This window comes from Camelus dromedarius, chromosome 2, assembly GCF_036321535.1.
Source record: "Camelus dromedarius isolate mCamDro1 chromosome 2, mCamDro1.pat, whole genome shotgun sequence".
NCBI lineage: Eukaryota > Metazoa > Chordata > Mammalia > Artiodactyla > Camelidae > Camelus > Camelus dromedarius.
In genome coordinates, this window is record NC_087437.1 from 30,330,996 (window position 1) to 30,349,546 (window position 18,551).

Genomic DNA, 18,551 nt, shown 5'->3' on the forward strand with positions numbered 1-18,551 from the left:
ACTTCAACTGTAGTGTATTACGGAAGTGTTCTTCAAACTTAAGTGTGCTGAGCAATCACCTTAGGGTCTTATTAAAATGCAGATTCTGATTCAGTAGGTTTGGTGTGAGGCCTTAGATTCACCACTTACAAGATACTCCCCAGTGTATCACACTTTGAGAAACAGGGAATTATAGCATTTACTGTATTGTGCTAAGATACTTTTGCTTGCATGAGTTTTATCCAATAGACTATAGTGCTTGGAGTGGTGTCGGTGCCCTCAAATGCTTAGTGAATAAATGAATAACTAAAACTTAACCTGACATAAAATTCATCATCCAGGCAGTACTCTCAGCTTTTCTCAACCTTCAAGGCTTCTAAGACTACTGCTAAATTTCCACTTGTGAGCAAAGATCATAATCCTAAAAATTCAGTCCCATGGTGTTTCCTCACTAACAAATCTACCACAGGAGAGTTGCTTTCAGGAAACAAGCATAAACAAAAAACAGTAGAATGTATTATCCAGAACTTAAACTTGAAGGTATTTCAGAAATACTTGTTGAGCTTTTAAAAGTTCTGGGGTTGGTATTTGAAGTTGAACTTTTTAATTCATTTTCCATTGCTTCATAACAAATTGACACAAACATAGTGACTTAAGGCAATACCCATTTATTAGCTCACAGTTCTATAGGTCAGAAGTCTAAATATTGACATGTCTGGGTTTTCTGCTCAAAGCTCAAAAACTGAAATCAAGATCACCTGGGCTGATTTTCCTTCTGGAAACTCTGAGGAAGGATCTGCTTCCAAGTTCATCTGATTGTTCGCGATAATAGAACTAAGGACCATGTCTCCTTGTTGGCTGTCAGCTGGCGACCACTCTAAGCTCCTACAGATCACCTGCATTCCTTGCCATGAGGTCCCCTCCATTTTCAAGCCAGCAAATCCTTCCCAGTCTTCAAAACTCTGTCCTCTTCTATCTCTGACATCTAGACTCATATTTAAAGGGTTGATGTGATTCAGTCAGGGCCATCCAGACAATATTAAGGTCAGCCGATTTGGGACTTTATTTCCATCTGCAAAATCACTTCAAAAATACCGAGATTAGTGTTTGAGTAAATGGGAGAAGGATTATGTATACCCGGGGCCAGGAATTTGGGGACCATCTGAGAATTCTGCCTACCACAGCTTCCAGATGGAAGACCAGGGAGCCGTGTTTACCTCTTTCCACTAGATTTCATGGCATTACAAAGAAAGTTGTACCATTGACATTGAATCTGTAGCAACACTGAAAATGAGAAGGGGTGAAATTAGTGCACTGATCATTTTGACAGAGTTCTAGGGATCACGCAGAAAGGCTGAAGACAGAACTGAGAAGAGAAAGGCCACTCTCAGGGCACTCAGGAATCCTGCAGCTGAGGGGAAAGCTTGCAGTCTCTAAGTCAGCAGGTTTAGAGGGGAGAATGGGCTGTGTACTGTATATGGAACAGCCAGGCTGGGTGATCCTGCCTCATTTGCATACCTGTACCATGACACAGTTTTAATAATATAAACTGTATATTTCAGCATATATTTTGATACAGTCACTAGAATAATAAAAGGAAAAAGGTGAAAATGTGCATCTTTGGGAAATGGGACTGAAGATGGGGTCTTAACAGGAGACCTTCATTTTTCATTTAACTTCTTTCTGTATTTTTTGTGTTTCTTTAAAAATTTTTGTGTAAATAACACAATTTTACTGTAAAAATCAATGTATTGGTTTCTTTGTTATTTTTTGATTTATACAGTCTGGATACTAATCCTTCAATTTTATATGTTAAAAATAATTTTTTGTTTCGTTTTTGAGACTTTGTTTTCCAATTTACGATGACTTTTCACGTACAGAAATGTTTAATTTTAGTGTAGTCCAGTTTACCGATTATTTTATGGTCAGTGCTTTTTGAGTCAAGTTAAAATATTAGGCTATGTTGAGATGCAAACAATAGAAAACAACTTAATTTGCCATAAACAAACAAAACATTGTCTCATGTAATTGCAGTCTTTCAGCAATGATATCTTCAGGTACAACTTGATTCAGGAACAAATAACCATTAGGATTACCCTCTCTGTTCAAGCTAGTGAGGGCTGGCTCCATTCTTCATTCTCATGCGCCAGATAGCAGGCACTGGCAGCTCGTCTTTATCATTACAAAATAACTCCAGCTCCAGACCGCATACTCTCATACTATCAAATCCACAGGAAATAGATAGAGAAAGCATTTCTTTCTCAGAAGCCCAGACACTGGCTCATGTTTTATCAGCTCTCATTTGCATACATGCCCATCTTGAACCCATTACTATTGCCAAGAAAATGGAGCATGGTGGTTGGTTTGGATCAATCTGAGTGCACTTCTGAATCTGAAAATGGAGTGAAAAGCACTTGGGCTGAGTGTGGGGAGATGAGAGTAAGGTGAACAAAAAATACTAACCTTTTGGGGCTGGGTGGCCAAAAAAACCAATTAATGTTCAGATGATAATTATTTTTAATTTCATAAGTGATGCTGAGAAATGATTACTACTACATTTAAACTTAGAGACAGTATCGAATACTGGCCCTTCCATTTAGTAGATATTTACTTTCTTTAAATTACAATTGCTTCATATTTAAAATGGAAGTAATAATGTGTTTAAGGTTACTGTGGCTCAAATAGAAATTATATGTAAAGTGCTTGACAAATACTTGATAAATGTAGTAACATGATTGCTATTAACATTTGAGCACTAACTGAAAGCTATGTGCTGCATTTTCTAGGGGAATTTGTATGTGAAGCTTCCTCCCTGATTATGGTACTAAAGATATAATCCTTTGTTAATTAATTAGATGTAAGTTAAGGAAAATGAAGCTGGCATGGGGGGCGTATGCGTGCCCCACTGAAACCCAAGCCAGGTTGGACTGCTTTGCTGGCTGATGAAGAGAAGCAGCACACTGCTCATTCTCCACAGAATTACGGTTCTGTTTTAATCTAGTAACTTCAAGTTCTACCTTTTGCTAAAAAAAGTGAACTCAAGCAATTTAATTAGCCTTTCAGTGATTTTTCTCATCTATAAAATGGGCAATAATATCACCTAACAGAGTAAAAGTTAACGTTACACGCACGTTAGCACTTAGCCAAACTAGGGACTCAACAAACACAAATCCTTTCCTGCTCCCTTTCTCTACGCTGACTGCAGGGCCGTTTAGTCTTCCACACTTCTTTCATCTTCTTCCTGAGTCAGCATCCACCAACAAAAGCACACATCCCTTCAAGGAAACAGCTCTTCTTAGGACTTCTCTAGGAAAATGTATTCCCAAGATAAGTCATCAGCCAAGGAGTAGTTGAGGGAGGGGCCCAGTACTTCCCGGTTAAGAGCGTTGCAGGATGGCAGGGAGCCACATTTTAAATTTATTCTGCTTTGGCTTCTTTGTGGCCAGTTTTGAACTCTTGCTTATTTTTAGGGAAGTCCCTCTTACGATTCCTAGACTGAGAGAGATTTTCAGGGAAATTAAGAAACAGATATATTTAATATAAGTGTTTGAGGTTTTTAAAATAGGACATTATTTGCTTATGTTTGAGAAAGGACATGACAAAACAAAGTTCTACTATTAGTGTTTCAGGAGAATATATTATACTATAATTACGAGTATGAGAAATAAGAGAAGTTGGTATTTATTTAATCCACCCGGTAGAATATCATATATTTTAAAATCAATCTCAAAGTACATTTTTACTGAGTGCTATGGATGTGCTCACCACCTTGCTGAGAGTATAAGAATAACCAAAGAAATGATCATTTTTAAACAAATCATTACAGGCTTAGAAGAATGTTAGCTTATCATATGCACAAAAAGTGCTAACATAATCTGATGAGGATTGGCTGAACTATTCAAAATCACAAGGAGCCTTTTATTCTTCTTGTTCGATGTATTCCTGAGAGGGACTTGAAGTTCACTTAATATAGAATTTCAAAATCAAATTATTGTATATTGGACGTGTTATATTTAAAATTTTTGGCAATTTCTACTCAACCAGAATAACTTGTGCCAATGGTTTGTATAATTAAATTTACCAAAAAAACCAGACATTGATTTTAAAACATTTGGATAAATCAGATGAAAGTATCCACTTTAGTTTACATGATTCCTTGATCTCATTACTTAACTATAAAATTTTGAGATAGTATTTTTCTTTTTTTTTTAATATTTACTAAGCAACTATTTTATTTTGGGGACAGAGGGAGGTAATTAGGTTTGTTTATTTTTTAATGGAGGTCCTGGGGATTGAATCCAAGACCTCATGCATGCCAAGCACATACTCTACCACTGAGCTATACACTCCCTGTGAGATAGTATTTTTCATATTGCACATGCCATCTTCCTCTTGGAAACCTCAGAGCCGACAAGGCTCTGAAAGCTGCTCAGCTGGAAAGAAGGAAAGAGACGCCTGCAGGAAGGAGCCCAAGACATCCTAGTTCTGGAAGGAAGGTCAGACCAGAAGAATATCTCAGACAGTTTGCTAAGCTAGAACCTTGGTCCACTCCAGCAGAGTCCTACACAGCTGTGGAAAGGTTCTACCAGCTTCTCCAGGAAAAAGCACAGATGCTTCTGCTTTGGTAACATTTGTCTCTGTTAAGGAGACCCAGTGGCTGTTTGATGATGCATAAGTCATTGGTGAACTTAACATAATCTAAAAGGGAGAAATTGGCTTTTCAGTCAATCAGCAATCAATGAATTAGATGATGATAAGATGGTCCAGTGATTTTGTTAGTGGATAGAGGGAGCCCTAATTTAGGAAGCTTGCCAAAGTGTGGGTCCTTGCTGCCAGCTGTGAAAGAATTTGTGCAGCAGAGGCAGAGGGATGAAGTGAACAGCCGCTTTATTACTCAGAAGGGGAAATGGAAAGTGCTGAAGCAGAGAGAAGGAAAGAAAGGCATTTGAGCCAGGAAAGGAAGTGCTCAAGTGAGTGGGGAGCTGTCAACCAAGATGGCCAGTAGAGACAGCTCTGGCTCAGGACGGGCGGAGGGGTCTTTTGTTAGAAGGCAATGCCATCTTTATCATCATTCTGGTGGTGGTGGTAATTATTTTCTGCTACAGGCTCCTTCTTCCCTCAGAGCTCAGCCCTGAAACAGAAAGCAACTAGCAGCAACTCCAGAGAGAACAAAGGAAGAGATATTGAGATATGTCCTTGGATTTTCAGGAGCCAGCTGTGGGATGAGAGAAACGTCCTGCCTTTTCATCAGCTGGGTACTTCCTTTCCCTTGTTGTTAGTCAGCCAGGGTCAGTAAGCCTGCCTAACGACCTCTCTCAACTTAGTCACTGCTGGGTTCAACCTGGTTCCTCCGGGTGGAAATCTAGGCAATGAGGAAACAGGAGAAAATGCAAGATGAGAAAGAAGTAACTATATGGGAACAAGGCAGGAAAAGGAATGACTACCCTAACATCTTTTTTTCCTTGATTAGCTACTATTTAAATTCATAATTTTATCCCCAATAGAAAATCCTTGTGCACTGAAACAGGGGCCTTTCTAAGCAATGAAAGGAGGGTCTACCAATAGAAATAGGATGGTATATTTTGGAGATGATGAAAGGAGATAGACTGCACTATGAAAATAATAAATGCCAATATTTTTTACCACCCATTTCCTCATAGTTTATGAGTCAATGTGCAGTCTTCTGAGTTCAAAGGGTGGAAGTAATAGAAATAATTACCATTAAATACCAAGCTTTGCAGTCCTCACCCTAAAGGCTGTATTTACAAGAGCAGCCTTAAGCATCTCTCTGAAGAGCCATTAGCCCAACTGACCAAAGAAGGGGATTTTATCCTAGAGCACTGTAATTCAGCAATCAGAGCATCATTGTGGTGTTGAAAAGAACACGGAGTAGCACTGGAAGAAGACATCCTGAACTACAGTTAGCAGTCTCTTCTTTCTCACCAAAAATGTGAGGAATTTTTTTTAAGCCATAGTTTCTGTATTGATAAAATGGAGATAATAATAGCATTCTTTCATTGCTATGAGAATTAAGAATAGCATATGTAAAATTCATATCAAAGTACTAGCACATATGAGAGTTACAATAAATTGTAGCTATTACAGTGGTGGTCCCAGGTGTTCCATAATAAGTCCCTGCATTCCGGCCACTCTGTGTTCTTTCTTTTACCTCTTCATCTAAATCCATTAGCTCTGTGCTAATGCTTCAGTGTACCTTTTGGCCTATACTTAAGTTTTAGTTCTCTGATGATCTGAAGAATAATTGGGGTCCACTATCTGCTTGATTTTTTCATTCCAGCTTCACTTTTCAATGCTATATACTGTACCTCCCCTTGAATAGATGATCTGCAGTTAGTGGGCAAGTCTCACCAAACCCCTACCTCTAGTTTAGAAGTGGGCAGTCAGGGGATATCAGTGAAAACTTTATGCATAAACTAGGGTATGAGCTACAACTTGAAGGATGGGCACAGTTGAAATTAAAGAGGACTGTACATCAGCTTTTCAATATTCCACATGGACCACAAAGTTCTCTTTTGTGTTTGTGACTTGTGAAGCCCTGGAATTATCCCAGGATATCTCAGGAGGTACTCCAGGGCACTTCCCTGGGAGTTTCAAAGGGGAGGCCAATTTGGGATGCAGGCTTCTCGCCTCCAACCTGAACATTCCACCTCTACGCTTCATGCTGGGTTCTAGATAACATTTTATTTAGAAAATAAAAAAGAATTTCACAGCTTCAAAAAAACAAATTTTAGAGACTCTCTATTTCATATATGAGGTACCACAATCTAGTCTATTAGCATGCCCAATGTTACACTGTTTATCTTTAAGCTATTAATATATTTAGCTCAGCAAATACTTACTTGAATATCCTTTCAGTGTGTGGTGTGGTGTGATTTGGTGTGGTGTGGTGCTCAGGTGTGAAGATGGTATGAGGAGATAGCCTCTGCCCTTAAAGAGTAGATAACCCAGCATAGCAGTGATTGCTGGCTGCCTACTCAGTATCTCTCCTTCTTCTTCCTTTCTAGCAGAATCACAATGTAAAGGCAAGCATCAGTGTGCCTGCTTAAAAGATAACATTTCCCAGCCACCCCTGTAGCAAGGGGTAGCCAATAAAAAGTGATCTAGGGTGTTGGGTGAAACTTCCAGGAAAGCACCTTAGAAGGAAATGAAACAGCTTAGATGTACTTTTTGTCTGTTGCTTTCCTGCTGTCTGTAATACAGAAGTGATTGCCATAGTTCTCCTGGTTGTGTGGCAACCTTAGGGATGGAAACTATGTGCTAAGTGTGTCACTTCAGAAAAATGGAAGGGTCCTAGAAACTTGATGACCTTGAAGTTGGCGCACAAGCTCAGGACTGCTCACGTCTGGATTTCCTTTATGTAAAATAAAAATAAGCCACCAACTTGTTTAAGTTGCTGTTATTATTATTTTTTAATATTAGGTAAAACTTAATCTTAATGGATACAAACAAGTATGTAAAGAGGCCAATTCAGAAGGATGATAACTTAGGGTGGGGATAGAATTTTTAGGGAACTATGAAACTCAAATGTAGTCCAGGCACTAGAGTTTGGGAAGGGATTCCTTAGAAGAAATGGTGTCTAAACTGAACTCTGTAAAATGAGTCAGAGTTAGCTAAGTAAAGAGTGTGGGAAGAGGGTATCAGGGATGTAGAGCAGTGTGTGCAGGAACCTGGGGGATGCGGAATAGGGAGATGACCTAGTGCATTCTGGGAATTTAAAGTATTCCAATGAAGACAGTGCAAAGAGTGCATGGTTGGGGGAGTGGTAAGGCCTGGGAAGGATCACAAAGTATCTGGGCTGATTAAAAAGGGAGGCCACTAAAGGATTTTAAGCAAGGGAGTAACATGATAATATTTGGATTTTAGACATATTCTAAATTGAAGTGATGGGATGCCAATTAGGAGGCTGTTTTAATAATACTGACAAAAGAGGAAAAAAAGATTAAGAAAAGAGAAATTTTAAGAATTGTGGTTATTGACAAATTGGATGGAGAAGATGAATCCATGAGGAAAAGGGAAGAATCCAGGTTGATATCTGGGTTTCTGGGTGGATAATTTCATTCACTGATATAAGGAATCCAGGAAAAACAGGCTTGCTGTCTTCAAAGGTCACCAAAAGATGAGTTAGATCTGCATATGAAAACACTTGTAAATGCCAATCATAAAAGGTAAGGCTTCTGAGCCTGCTAGCTCATTCTTCCCATGATATAGCTGCCTTGTTTCCTCTCGTTTCATCTACTATGCAGCATCCATCCCCTGATCTTCTTCCTAGGGGATGGAACACAATGGATGATTTTCTAAATCTAAATATGTTTCATCCTTTAATATCAAACATTGTCCAAATTTGTCCAATTTGAAAGGAATATGATACAATTGAGGAAAATACACCTGTCAGTGATAATTCTGCTTTTTTGTGACAGTAGCCTTTTCCTTCTTCACGTTGGGTATCAGAAAACCCAGAGAAGGCTTCGTATAGCAGGGACACATTAGTCACGTTGTCCTAAAATCTCATACTAGATTTCTTGTGCTCAGCTATTTATACGCTTTCTCTGCAACATGCATTCTTTTATCTTCAAGAGTGACTGTTAGGGAAATTGAGTTTAACCCTAGTCCTTGTAATGAGATCAGATTCAAGAAGGAACTTCTAGTGGAGTCTGTATTGCTAAGGTGAAACAGCGTAAGATTACTTTGGATGGATGCAGTATGAATAAGGATGGTCGCAAATAGTAGTTACATTCAAACAACGAATGTATCTACAGTTCTGGATTCCAAGGAAAGCCAGTAGTCAGGCATTGAATAAAGAAGAATCAATATATTTTGCTTTTTTATTAATTTCTTCCATCATTATGTGTTAGATATACCTACTATACTCTCATAAAGCTGAGAATCTAGCACTGGAGACAGAAAAACAGAGAAGTAAATATGCAGTTACAAGCTAGAACAAGTACTCTGAAAGAGATGTCAAGTGCAATAAAAGACTGCAACAGAGGGGCCTGATTTCCATTGAAGAGAGGCCAGGTACCAGTCAAGGTTCAGCTGCAGATAGCAGAATCTACGTTAGGCAGCGTAAGAAGGAAGATTCTTTTGCAGAGTATTAGGTGGCTTTCAGAATGAGTGCTAAACTACAGACCCTAGAATGCACTGCCATGAATGGTGTCCACAGCCATACCGCAGAACTGAGCCATGAAAGAAGGTACGACTGCTGCCAGAATCGCAGGGCTATATGCTTGCTGCTGACCCCAGAACCATATCCGCTGTGCCAAGATCTGCGCCATAAAAATGGGTGTCTTGCACCCTGCTTTTCTCTCCAGCTAACTCAGCTCTGAATTCAAGCCTTCCATGAAGGCTTCTGTTTGGTGAATATAAATCATATTCAGTTCAGACCTCAGGCAGCAAGGAAGTCTGAATAGTGCAATTCTGAGCTTTTCAATTTCTCAGTTCAAGAGGCCATACCAAAGGAGGTTGGGAGAGGTAGTGAGCAAGAGAACCGCAGCATGTGTCACAGGTGTAAGGGCAGGTCTTCCCGAGGGACCAAGTGAGACTTGAGGGGACCGTGCTGGCCAGGTGAAGAACGGGAAGAAGCGAATCCCAGGTAGAGAGATCAGCATACAGGTAGGCCCTGAGGTAGGAAGCACTTGACCCATCTAGACCTAAAAAGAAGGCCAAGGAGTCTGGAGGTCAGTGAGTGAAGAATGCCATATTGTGAGGAAGACATGGAAACTGACTCAGGCCAGGGGATGCAGAACCTCTCACAGGCCATGTTAACAATTGTAAAAATTTAGATTTTCTGCTAAATAACATTGGAAGATATTTAAAGGCTTTAAACTGAGGATTATTATGCTTATATTAATATTTTTGAAAATATCTCTGGCTGCTGTGTGCAGAATTGACTTGAGAGGGGCTCCCGATTAAAGATGAGGAGCACTTGTTGGCAGGCTTCTGTTGTAGACTCAGTGAGCGGAGATGGTAGAGATGGAACAGAGTGAAATGATTCAAAGCATCACCTGGAGGGAGAGAATCAATACGACTTGAAGGAAATAAGGGAGGAAGCAGACAATGTACTAGAATATACAATAAATAAGAACATATTACCACTATGTAATACAGACATTCCCCTCTCCCCACAAAATGGTAATTCATACATCAGTATTGTTTAAAAAGGATAAATGTATGCGCAAAGTTCATTCATTACGTGGCTAGATTCTCAGCCAATGTCGTTTGTTTATCAGGTGGTATTGACTCTTTGTGGTCTTATTTCTTTAGTTTATCCTTTTTTGTTCTTTTTTTTAATGTGCTGTATTTCCTACAAGTAAAAATTAATTACTATATTTTACTTAATATCATTTGCACTCAGAAAAACAACTCTAGGCCTCCAGTTTTATTACGTATGTAGGCACAAAAAAAGAAGGAAATGTGGTAGAAAGAATGCGAACAGCTGGGGTAGGTGTGAAAGGTGGATGAAAGGTCATAGAGAAAACAGCCGATGACTGGGATTTGGCAGAATACAAATAAGGAGACATAAAGGGTTTTTTTGAAAGTCAGTTTTGAAAAGGGCCAGCAAAGTAGCATTTAAATGAATATATTTCTTGCTCCAGTGCATGGTATTTTTCTGCAAGACTGTAAATTTTTAATCCACATGAAAAACACTTCCTATGCCTGTACTCCTCTTCATGAGGGATTGGTATAGATCACTTAGTGTGATGTGAGCAAGGAAATGGGAAGCTAGACATCACACCACAAAGTACCATCTCTTAGGTGAGGAGGAAGAGGAGGCTAATATTGAGATGCAGACAATGCAGAAAAGACGTGAGGAAACTGGAGCAATACAAAGGAGGTAATGAACTAGGAGGGAAGTAACAATAGTCCAACAATTTCCAAACTGATCTCTTCTACCTCCTCTAGTACTTACTTTTTTCTTAAAAATCCTACAATTTGGCTTCTGTCCATTCTCTTGAAAATATTCTAGTCTCAGTGACCTAATTCTTCGATATAAATCCCTTTTCCATAATTTCTGTCTTTTCCACTTAAAAATGAAGTTACATAGATACACATCTTTCTCCCTAAACGTAAATACTTCACTATTTTACTAATCATAAAAGTAATACAGAGGATTTGTAAAAATAGATAAATAAATGAAATCACTCCAAATCCCACAGTTCAGGGCCAAAAGCTGCAAACTATTAGATGAATATGTTTCCTGACTTTTTTTTTCATCAATATAGACACACTTATACATAAATAAGTATATGTGTCATTTTATGTAAATGCACTGTACATGCTGTTTTTCTAACCTGCAGTTATTCTCATTCAACAATGTCAATAAAGATTTACATCATCAATTGTAATGATAGTGTGGCTTTCAGTTGCATCTCTTGATAAACATTTGTGTTGTTTCTACTTTTTACTAAAATGTTTCAGAATATAAAGAAGGAAATCTGGGTTCACTGATTGAAAATATCAAAACACTAAATGTCAAAACCAGCAGAGCACATCAAGTAAAAATCACACACTCTCCTCTTTTGAGTGTTGAGGTACTTGCAGGATTATTTTCTTGGTTTTATCTATAGTAATTGGATTGCTAGACTAAAAAAGATGTGTTTTACTTTTTTCATAAGTATTTTAAATGCTGTTGGAAAAGCTGCTCACATTTCAACTAAGAGTGTACCTAGTGTACCAAAACCTTAATAAAGACTGAGTTTTGTCATGTTTCACTCTTCAAAATACTTGTTGCTAGTTTTATTCTTTGAAGTGGAATATCTTTCAAATGTTCACTGTCATTTATACTTGTCCTTTCTGAAATGCCTTTCAACTCTTTCCCCCTTCTTCCCATCATGGCATGTATATTTTTAAATTTATTTTTACTCTATTTATAAAAATTAGAGAAATCAACTCTTCATCTGTCATTATTTTATGGCAAATATTTTTCCTAGTTCCTGGGATTATCTTCAAACCCATGTGTTTCTGCAAGTCAAATGTTCTTCATTCTTATTTGGTCAAGATCCATTCATCTTTTCCTTTTTCTTCTTTCTCTCTTTTTTCTTTCTTTTTATTCTTCTGGATACAATATGCTTGGAAGCTTAGAAAGAACTTCCTCAACAAGCTGTTATACAATTTTGACATACACATTATTCTAATAAATTTAGGATTTAGGATTTTCTTCAAATATTTGGTGAACCTAAAATTTGTTTTGGATTTTTTTTCTAAATGGCTACTCAGTTATCGTATCACCATCTTTTTTTGCATAATGAATCTTCTTCCTTCCATATCACTTTACATGTCTAATTTATCACATTAAATTCTCATACATATGGGTTTATTTCATGGTTTCTTTGGTCATTTCTATTAATGCCAGTCTATTTCTACACCACGCAGTTATTTTTATAACTGCTGGTTTATAATACATTTTACTATATGAAAGCATATTTCTCTTCTTTTTTTCTTCAGAATTCTTTGGATATTTTCCCACATTTATATGTGCAGTTAAAACTTAGAATCATTTTTATCAAATTAAGAAAAAATCCAAATTAATTGGGATTTAATACATTTATAAATTCTTTTAGGAAGAATTGACATTTAAAAAATATTTAGCATTGACTGTAAAACTAAGAATTGTCTTTTTATTTATTTAAGTCTTTTATGGTCCTTGGTAGTTTTCATCATACTAGCTCGACATATTTCTTTTTATTATTACTTAGATAATTTAATATTTTGGTTCTTAATATTATAAATTTTATCCTTGTATTATATTTTCTAATTAATTATTGTTTATTTAGAAACTGTATTTCTATATGTTAACTTTGTTATTGGCCATCTTTATAAACTCTTAATTACTTTATATCTTTTCAATGTTTTCTTGAAAATTGCATCCAGATGATATTATGTATAAAAATATTAATTTTACCTTTTTAATAGCAAGATATTATATTTTATTCTATTATCTAATTGCAATGGCTAGCACGACAATCATGTTCTTGATTTGTATGGAACTTTTTAAGTACAGAAATTCAAAACTGATTATGAGGGAAGAAAGTCTTCCAGGCCATATTAATAGATGTGCTGGGAAAAAAGGTCTCAGATTTGTTAGTTTATCTATTAAATAAATTTAAACAAGTTTCTTTTATACAGTGTCTCAGCTTTTATGATGTCTTTTACTTTCATGAATTTTTAAGAAGGATGTTTTTAATGAAGAAATTCCTAAGGTTATTTGATCATGTTTTTCATAATTAGCCTTCTTAGATAAACAGTTAAGCCCAACACAGACTTTCAGTTTCATGTATAGAATATACATCATGAAGGGGTGTGTGTGTGTGTGTGTGTGTGTCAGGTACAACCCATCTAATCCTTTTATTTAAAAAGTCAGAAATGAATAGTGAGTTTTACCAACTGCTTCTTGGAAAATCTATGGGAACAATAATATTTCCTCCTTTGCTCATTATAACAATGGTCATTTATAGCAATAGATTTTCTAATAATGAATCACCTAGCATTCTTGGAATGAGTCTGTGTTGATCATGGATTTAGAAGACTTTCTATGTTTTCCTGGATTCTAAATTGCTGACATTTTATTTGGGATACACACATGAATATTTATAAGTAGGGCTGGATTGAAATTTTACTCTTTTTTGATTTTATTGATAAATACTGTTTTTGAGTTTTGCTGACTTCATCTCAAAGGTAGAGATTGCTGTCTTTATGCTCTGAAACAGTTTAAATCACTTAGAAGTTATTTGTGGCTTGATGTTTTGAAAGAAATTAAAAGACAGAAGTTAGAGGATTATTATTTTATAAGTCTCTCCTTTCCTTCCTTTTTCTTGACAAGTTTCATAATTTATATTTTCCTCAAAATCTGTATGTTTAGATCAGCTTTTCTCACTTATTATAATGTTGTGTAAAATGTATTGTTTTCATTTTTTATGTCTTTTGTAATGTGCTGTAACTTTGTTTTCTTATTTTTGCTTTAGTTCATGATTTATGTATTTCTTGGCATTTCCAGTAAACTACTCTTGGATTTATCATTTTATTCATTTTTAGCCCTCTTTTTTGGTATTTGTTTCTTCCTTATGATATTTTTCTTTTATCTATATTATTGATCATTTTTATTTTTTTACTTGAGTATTTGATTTATTTTTTCTTATTTATTAATGAAACATTTTAAGGCCGTGGATTTTCCTGAGTACATCTTTGGATTCATTATATGTATTACACAGATTTTTAACAACATCTTTTTCTTTTTACATTGTGGTTTTGTAGTCCTTTTTGACCCAAGAATTATTTATAATTATTTGACCCAAGAATTGTTACTTAGAAAATACTTTTAGAATTTCCAAATGTTAGGTATTCATTTTAATTTTATTCTAATTTCCTAATTTATTTCCAATTTTATCATGCTATGACCAAAAAAATCTGGTCTCTACCATTTCCATATGGCAAAATTTGTTCCTTTCATGCCTAATATATAGGTAATTTATGTAAATGTCTCATGAGACTTTGAAAAGAAGATATATTCTCTTTTAAAGTGGCATAGAGTAAAATAAATATTTATATTACTCAGAACTTGGTCTTTATATTTTTGCTTTCTTTTTCTTGGTCTGTGAAAAATTGAGATAAGTGTTTTAAAGTTCTTTGTTTCTCATTATATTTTATGCTGTTATTTATTTATTTTATATACCCCAGTTAGACTTTCTTCTATTCTTCTCTCTCTTAATAAATGGTAAGACTACAAACCCATTTAAACCAAAAATCAAAAGAATTTCCTCATCCAATTCAACAATAAGTCTTATTAACTGTACCTCTACACAAATGTCAAATCCATTCACTTCCACACTTTCCACTAATAATCCTGGTCTAAGTCAGTTATCTCTTGCCTGGATTACTGAGATCAACTCTCAAGTGATCTCCTGATTCCATTCTTGATTCTCACATAGAAGTTAGAATGAACTCCCTTGCTTAAATGAATGAGCTCCCCTGCTTAAAACCTCCCAACAGACTTCCATTCCAACCCCACTTGGAGTAAATCCACACTCTTAACTCTGCTCATAAAGTGTATAGATTTGGCTTGAGCCTGTCTTGTGGTGTCTTTATCCTTCCCTTTCCCCCGTATCCTCCAACCACACTGGCCATCTCTTTTGGACAGGACGAGATTATTCACATATTAGAGTGTGCTAACGAGTCCCACTTCCTGGAATGCTCCTCTTCCAGTTTTATGCATGGTGACTTCCTTCTTGTTATTCAGATCTTAGCTGATATAGCAATGTCTCAGCAATCTCTGATCTGATAGACACTTGTTATTATATCACCCTTCTTTACTTCACTCTATAGCACTCACTATTGATCATTTCATTTTGGGGTATTTATTTATTACTATATTTCTGCGTTCCATTAGAAGCTTTTTGAGAGCAGATATATTGCTCAGTTACAGAGAAGTGCCAGTACATGGTATATAGCTAAATTTGTGGAGTGTATGATGAGCTATGATGATAACTCTCCACCTTAATGTTTTTTGTCTTGAATTCAAGTTTGTCTGATTTTTGTATGAGGACATTTGCTTCTGTATGATGGAATAACAGAGATGGGGATTTATCTCCCACATTGCACAACTAGAAAACCGTACAAAATATATGAAGCAATAGTTTTCAGACATTGAGCAACAGACAACATAGGGCAATTATTTGTAAGAGAAGGAAAACCAATTAGTTGAAACCTATGAGTGCTCCAGCTTAGAGCAAGTTTCTGGACATCGTTAAAAAGAAGACAAACCCAGAGCCTGGAAGACTTGCCATGTTGAAGAGTTTGAAGTTCAGGAATCCAAGATGAATAGAATTTGCAGGGCAGAGTACCAGTAAGGAGACAGCTGAGCAAAGGGAGCTTAGGAGATCTGCTGAAAGGTCCCCTGAAGTTATTGGCTCAGCATTGATCTGGGCTCATGTGTAAGGAAACAGTCCAAGATTGAGGGAAGACCCACTGGAAAGGAATAAGCAGAACAATCCTCAAAGTGCACAGAGGGCCAAGCATAGTCTGTGCTCCCACCAGCCAGAGTAGAAAGGCCTCCTTATACACAGGGTGTTTGTCAGTCCTCATAAAAGCATTGCCGCAGTAGTGGGGCCAAATTGCCTCTGGACTATAGACTGTCCAGACCTGCTTTAACAAACCTTAAAAACAAAGTTTCAAAGGATCAAGTTGTTTCTAAGTAACTTGCAGAGTTCCAAAACCAGGAGAGGGAAAAATCAATAGAAACAGACTCCAAAATGACACAAATTATAAAATTATATAAGAGCAGTAAAACAGATATTTAAAAAATTTCCCATATGTTTAAGAAGGTAGAGAAAGGCATGAGCATGATTCCTACTCATTTTCTGTTTGATTTTGTTTGGACCATTTTTTTTTCTTCAAACTTTCTGAAACATATAATTTCAGTATCTTCTTTGTGGATTACACATAGTTGATTTTTTTTTTGAATGAGAATTATTCTTTTTTAAAGATGACTATTTCACTTGTAACTATTATTAAACAGGCATATTTGGTTTCACATCCTTCATCTTATTTTTGTTTCGTTTTTAATATTATGCTATATAATCTATGTTTTGTTTTTATATACCCTTATGACTACATCATTGACACTTTCAACCCCTATCCCAAAACCACACACATCTCTTTAAGTAATCTGCAAGATATAGATTCTCTAATGTTTTCCATTAGTGGTTGCTTTTTACAAATTTAAGCACGTCTCTCCATTACAAACTTGAGTGTAAAGATATATTTCTTGTTCCTTACCATGAAAGTTAAAGAAATTAAAGCAATTTTATCACCCTGCATTCACCAGTAGTCATTTATTTAGTCCCTTGACTTGCCCATTTGTGAACTTTTTTATTTTAATGCATTTTTTGTGGCTACAGTACACCTTCAAACAATTTTTTTTATACCAAACACATATGGGCTTGTGAATCATGTATTCAAGCCTATTTTTCTAAACTGACATGTGAAAAACTAGATTGAATAATTAATTTTTGGTTCACAATTTTATATTGAATACTTGTTAATAATACTGTTCTATTGCTTTCTCTTATCCAGAATTTCTGAAAGTGAAGTCTAATATAACTTATTTATCTTTGTAGTGATCTGCTTCTTCTACCTGCACAAAGAATGGGTTTTTTTTAATCACTGAAGATTAATAACTCACCAACACAATCTCTCTCTTTCTCTATTTCTCTTTCCTTCTCTCTCATGGGCAGTGAAACTTTCTAAATTAAGGACTATGTTAATTCATTAAAATACTTTAATGCTAATATTTCTTTGAATTTTTTTTTCTGTTCTGTTTTTCAGAAGATCAAGTATCCATATAGTGGGTTCTAATGTTTATTTTATAATTCTCATTAAAAAATTTTTTTTCTTGTTATTTTTTAAAATTAAGTTATCAACTGATTCTATTTTCTAGATAAGTCCTGGTTTAAAATTCATTATGTTTTATAAAAGCATTAATTTGCTCCATTATTTCTTTCCTTAGTGTTATTATGTTTAGTTGCTGAATCTTTTATATCAAATTTTAAAAACATTTTGTATCCAAAAAAATTCCACATTGTCTTCAATTTTCTTAATAATGAAATACCTGTACAGTCTAAACTTACCTCCCATAGAAGGGAGTACTGTATTCATTTTAGCCACTTTTCTTTTGCTGCAGCAGTTTTTCTTTTATATTTGGAGCCTTTCTGCTCGTAATGATAACAGTGGCCACTACCCTTACTGCACTACTCTGACTACCATACTTCATGTGACCACTACCAGTGCAGCTACTCCTGCCAATGCTACCGCCAAAAGTTAATCCTTTTTTATTATTGTTATTCCTTTCCAGGCCCTGTATCACTCTTAAATCCTATCAGAAAACAGAATCCAATTCAGAAGATTCGAGAAACTTTCATGTAAGTAGTCCTTACAGACTTGTGATAGGGATTAAGGGACAGATAAAGGATGTTGAGGAATTGGTGGGGAATGCTTACCAGTTCATAGACCTGAAGAGGTAAGAGGTAGAAACAATGTTACTGGACAACTAAGCTGGCAGGCCAAAGGGAAAATAACCAGCAGAGTCATGTGCTGAATGTCTTGAAAATATTATGTCTTTTCATCCCCACAACAAAATATGACTGTTACCTGAATTGCATATATGAGGATACAAAGCATTTTATAACTCGTCCCAGGACACAAAGCTAAGATGTTGCAGAATTAAGCTGCTTAACCACCTCTCTAACTTCAAAATCTGTACTCCTACCTCTTGCAATAATAACTTGTTCATCAAATCTTTATTGAGCACCTTTTATGCCAGGTGCTGCCAGAGGTACTGGCCTTAGAAGAATGAACAAAATCAATATGATCCTTCTCCTCATGCAACTTCCTTACCTTTGACTAGGGGCCGATCTACGTGTTTCTGCTGTTTTCCCTAAAATAGGGTGGGAGACATCTCCTTGACTCCCTTCAGATCTTCCTCTTTACAAACAAGATGGAGGTTTTTTGGTATATATTGTCATTCATTTCCCTGAGGACCAAAGGAAGGGAAGTGGGGATGT